We start from the raw sequence: 5,900 nt of genomic DNA, 5'->3' as shown, positions 1-5,900 counted from the left end.
GATTGGTCTGTCTGTTTGTATTTTTGATTTATTTGTAGTTTTTTCATGCAAATGCAAAAATTCTTTAATTTCTTTTGGGCTATTGATGTAATTTGGTCACATGACATTTAAAGTATGAACAAATAATAATATACTTTAACAATAAAGCTACAGTCATGGGTCAAAGTTATTTGCAAGATTTATTTTAGAGTATGTATGTAACCCCCTATAAGTATGTTCAGAGGAATACTGGGCAGATAGAAGTTTTAAGCCGTGTAACCGATATGTTCTCACATTACAGCAGTAATGTACTATGTCAATGTTTTCACCAAATCTGTGTCAAACATGGTAGTATGTTATGTTAAAAAACAAGAAGTTTTTATAAGATAAGATATAATGTATTTCTTTATTTATCCCCCTTAGGAGAAATTCAGGTTAACACAGCAGCAATAGGGCAAAGTAGTGCAAAAACAGAACAAAGAATATCACAATAAAAATATTACTAATATTATTAATATTAGAAGATACAAAACTATAAATTAAAGTATATACACTATGCATTGTTCAAGTAGGACAAAATATAAGCAGAAAATTAAACTTAAAAAAACGTAAAAAACTAAAAAACAAACTACTAAAGTGGAAATTAAATATAAATAGTGCAAAAGGCTTATGCGTTGTAGGTAGGAGTTTTAAACCAGTCTTTGTCTGCGGGGGTTGGAGGCACTGGGTGCTGATGGCTGATTCCTGTCGCACCATCCAATGAAGTTCTCAATCAGGTCTCTGTACTCCTCCTCCCTATCATCTGAGATACAGCCGACAATGGAGGAGTCATCAGAGAACTTCTGTAGCTGGCACGCTCCAGAGTTGAAGCAGAAGTCAGAGGTGTGGAGGATGAACAGGAACGGTCACAGTACAGTTCCTTGGGGTGTACCAGTGTTGCTTGTTACCACATCTGACCAGCAGCTGTGCAGTCTGACATACTGTGGTCTGTCAGTGAGGTGGTCTGTGATCCAGGCCACGAGGTCCTGATCCACCTGCATCACAGAGAGCTTTTCTGCCAGCCGGAGAGGCTGGATGGTGTCGAAGGCACTGGAAAAGTCAAAGAACATGATCCTCACCGTGGTCTGTGACTTCTCCAGGTGGGTGTAAGCTCTGTGAAGCAGGTAGATGATGGCATCATCCACGCCGATGTCGGCCTGAGGTGCTGCAGACCCAGTCTCTCAAAGGTCTTCATAACATGTGACGTTCAGGCTACAGGCCTAAAGTCTTTGAGATCGCTGGATCTTGAAATGTGCTACCACATGCTTGTTATCGGTACATGTGCAAAACTTGGCTCTTTTGAAGCTACATTACTGGAGATTTTCCCATGATCAAGATGTCCATATAACTTAGAACTGAACGCACCATATGAGGGCAGATTACTGTTTGATGACTGTTTTCATGAATGTCACATTATGAGAGAAACAAGAAATGGAGGCAATATAACAATTAGAACAGAACATACTGTGTTATGTGTTTTTGGAGTTTTGATTACCATTTCTCAAACATTTTAAAGAAATTATCCAAAACTAAAACTGAAACTAAACTAAGGCTCAGTTTGGGAGTTCACACACTGACCTGATTGTTGTTGTGTTATGTGACCTGTAGGGGGAGCTGTGGCTCTGTAGCTCAGGCTGTTCAGAGTGTGGCTGCAGCCTCCAGGCCTCCCCAGCCTGTGGGTGAGAGAGGTTTATTCACAGTGAGAGGGCCAAAACGAGGGAGCTGTGTGACATTTAATCATGCCTCCGGCGCATGCTTGATGATTAGCATCTCTGTGGAAAACAACACGAACAAGTGCCAAATGCAGAATCCCACACAATCACCTGGCTCTGGTGCACACGGTCACATAGGCCCCCGGTAATCAGCACAAATCAGCTCCTGCGGCTCAGTATGTTAACTCAACAATCACACTGCAAAGCTAAAATTCGCTTAGTGCCTGTGGATGGAGGCCAAACTGTAGGTGGATCGATTGCCTTCAGGTAGATTGAATAACTTGGTGGTAGCTTCTGTCTTACCAGTTATGGAGAGAATACAGAACATTTTGAACCTTGAAAACATAAAATAATTAAAAACCTGCATTGATTGATTTTTTTTGGGGGCCATCTGTAGATATAAACAATTCATTTTATGGTAACAAAAACATAACAATTACTATATTCAGGTGATTATACACCAATAAAACCATACCTATGAATATTATATTCCATTTCTGCCAATAGATCCTCCTAAATGTTACACACTGGACCTTTAACAAAGTGTGGGCTCCTTGCCCAGCTAACTTAGCTAGCAAGCAATTCAACATCCATTGAAGCTAATAATATAATGCTCTGTGATTGCCTTTATGCATCTTAAAATGTTCTATTATCTGCAGTAATTTTTTTGTCTCTATGATGCATTGATGGTATTAAAGGAGGAGCCTCTAAATAACCAGGAATAATGCTTTAAATAAACAGAGTAAAATATGGAAATGTTGTATATGTACAGTAACTGATGCGTACTGTAAAGCGTTTCTCTTAATATAAAGCGCCACTGCATAACCTGTGAGTGTTGCACTCCATGGTGCGTTTGATTAAACAAGAAGAAAAGTGGGCGTTCTTGTACCCGACGTGCCAATCATAACAGTGGGTGTTCCTGTAGAGCCTAGGACAGACTGCAGTCAGACTTTTAGATAGCGTGCCCAGTTTTGTTGCCATATTTATGTGACTGTCAAAATGAAATAGATTATGATTAAATATAATTCCTCAGTAATTACCAACCGTTTGCCCGCTGATGTTTTTTATTTTTTTATTTGAAGATGTCACTTAGATATCAACTGCATGAGAAAACTTTCAATCATCCTTCCCTTGACATTTACGCCACCAAAACAATGCACTCTCTCATTTTAGCAGTATCTAAGATAAGAAAGCTGGTATGTTTCCAATCTTCCACAGCTGTCGCGCTTGTGCGAGCAGGGTTATTGGATGTATTGAGGTCACTTCCTCTGAGAGCAGTGTGGGCACTGAAGCAGCGCTCTAGTCAGTGGCCTGGACCGTGTAGCCAGGGGTAAAATAGACTCACCAGTCAGAAGCGGAGTGTCTCCCCAAAGTCCCATGGGTCAGAGCAAACGATTACTCTGTGCGCAGCCTCGTTGCAGAAACAGCAACCAGAGTTTGTTCTGCTCTGTGTGTTTTAAGAATCAGCCTTGCTGCAAAGACAAAACTATCTCCCACCAGCAGACATCAAAATCAAAACGACAGTTTGAGGATCCACGTGAGTTGTCAGATAGTGTCGTCATCTTCCCTGCCTGTACATATATTTCAGAAGTTTCTCTTGTTAAGTTAGCCCACTTAACCTCTGGTGAACTCCAGTTAACTGGAGCATGACCACGTGCTGTGCCTCACCGGAGGCCCCGCTTGGCTTTTACACTAAACTTTCCACCTCTCCAGAACTACATCCTGCCACTGTCCACTCCACTTAAGGAACACTGCCAGTTCTTTTCAAAAGGCCATACAAGTGATTTCGCACGTTTTAACCTACTTTAATACAACTCGTGGAAATTTCTACATCAGTTTCAGATTTTATCATCTGTTTCTCTTTTCCAGGCAGCCTTTAATTCCATTAATTTTCATACACTGTAAAAGATCTTTAGAAGACTCCTGTAACTTGCTTGAATTGTGTAACTTCCATTATAATTGTGTGGTGATGCAGTTTCAGTCTGTACCGTTTTATCTCACAAAGATAATATGACTTTGAACAATTGTAAAACTGCTCTAATCAATATTAGATACTATTACTATAAGACCAGTGTTTAGGATTTAGTGACATCTAGCGTTGTAGTTTTAGATTGCAACTTCCTCGCTTCATCCTCCTCTTCTAGGCGCGAGCAGAAACTACGGTGGCAATAAAATGTGTGGACAACGTGAAAGCCTTTATCTAATTTCTTGTCATAATGGTGGTACTTGGAGAGCCTGATATTTACTGAGGTGGTATGCGGTGTATCAAAAGTTGCAAAAAATAAACTGCATACCCTCTAACTTGCAAAATAACATTTATTTACAATTTTTTGGTACTCAACTAGAGGTCTACGTTGCACATAAATGTTATATTGCACATTATTATGGGTTTAATTTAGCAACTTTGGATCCACTCCTGTCTCATCATGAAATAGATAGATTTTTTTTTCTTGTCTGTGCTATGTGGTATAAAAAGTTTGAGAAACACTGCCCTAGACATTATACTGAATATAGGACAAAAAGTTCTGCTGTCACTTTTCCTTTCAAGCCATTACAGTCAAGTCCGACCTGTGTATCTGAGCTCCCTTTTTAAAGAAAAACACCTTGTGTTCACTCACATCCGCCTGATTCAGCTCCAGTCAGCAGAGGAGATCAGATCCTCTTCACAACACCTACAGTACATCCTCCCCCAAGCTCTTGTACTCTGGTTACATAAAACTCATTTCATGTGAGAACTCCCAACTGGTCTACATTAAATGCGCTGTAAATCAGAGACAACAGACTTGGCAAACTTTGCTCCACACCAGCCAAATATTCGCTGATACATTACAATATTCATTCTCACTTCTTATATTTACTCCTCAAAAGCACCACCCCGCCGTCTCCTGAGAGTAGGCCTCTCCGATAGAAGAAATAATATTTTCACATCACAGGATTTCTTTGGTTAGCTGTTGTTGTTTTTCACTGCTGACAGTGGCAGCGGCTGCCATTCTGTCTTTTCTTGTTAACACTCCTTTCCTGGTTTGTCTTGTCAATTGTATTGATGTAAACAAATTTTCCCTTTTCTGCTTTGAGGCATGTTTACTGTAACATATCTTAAGTTTGATCTCTGAGTTAATTCTTTATAAAAACTAGGGAAGATGCACCACTTCATGCAAGAAAATATCACTTGACTCAAGAGATAAAATCTCACTCAAAAACAAGAGAAACATTAAAAGAAATTATCTATGATTTTATCTATCTATCTATCTATCTATCTATCTATCTATCTATCTATCTATCTATCTATCTATCTATCTATCTATCTATCGATATCTATTCTACAGTAGCCCAGAACGGACAAACCAAACACTGGTACTGGAAAGGGAATCTGCAACTACACCACTACATGCCACTAAATCCTTCACACTGGACCTTTAAGTTCCCCAGGACTTGTTCCATAAAGAAATATTCTGTTAAGTTTCACAATTAAAAGTTTTTGCAACAAATTTCTGGTGGTGTTTATATATAAAGTGGATCTTACTGCGTTGGTGTGTTTTGTTGTATTGGCACATGTGGGTAAAAGCGTGGTACGTGTCTGAGTGTGTGTGCAGTTTTCTTGGCTTGCTCCGTGTGGCAGCTGAAGGAGCTGTCAGAACAACTTGACTTACGCTGCCTTGTGTCACTTTGTGTGGGCTGGTAATTTACTACAAATGATATTGCATTCTCTCTGTTGACAGCCTGCCAACGCTGTCAATTGGCGAAGCCAGGAAAGTCGTTTGTCAACTTCTTGGCCCCTCAAATCCCTGACCGCCACACCTCGCAGCTTTAAAGGTCAAGGGCATTACGCCAGACTCACCTGGTAAATCTTTAATAAGTCAAAGAGTCAGCCTTATCTGGAGTTAAGCAGTTCATATCAGAGCAGCAGGGTAGGCAGCAGTGTGTCAGGAGGATTCTCTGAAAGCTTCTGCAGCCAGTTATTCCCCTGTTTCCTCCTACAAAAATGACACCTTCTGACAGCCCAGATGTTGTGCCAATTTTGTGCCCACAGGAAAGACGTGTGTGAGGTGATGCAATCATGGTGTTAGTGTGGATTTCTCAGGAGGAATATGGAGAGGAAAAAAGGAAACAAAACAAAAAAGGTTGCGCTTAAACGGGTACCACGGTGCTCTGTGAAGAGATATAAACGGC

Source organism: Dicentrarchus labrax, unplaced genomic scaffold (assembly GCF_905237075.1).
Source record: "Dicentrarchus labrax unplaced genomic scaffold, dlabrax2021, whole genome shotgun sequence".
In the NCBI taxonomy this organism is placed as follows: Eukaryota; Metazoa; Chordata; class Actinopteri; family Moronidae; genus Dicentrarchus; species Dicentrarchus labrax.
The sequence above is the reverse complement of the archived record's forward strand: the minus strand, read 5'-3'. Positions refer to the sequence as shown.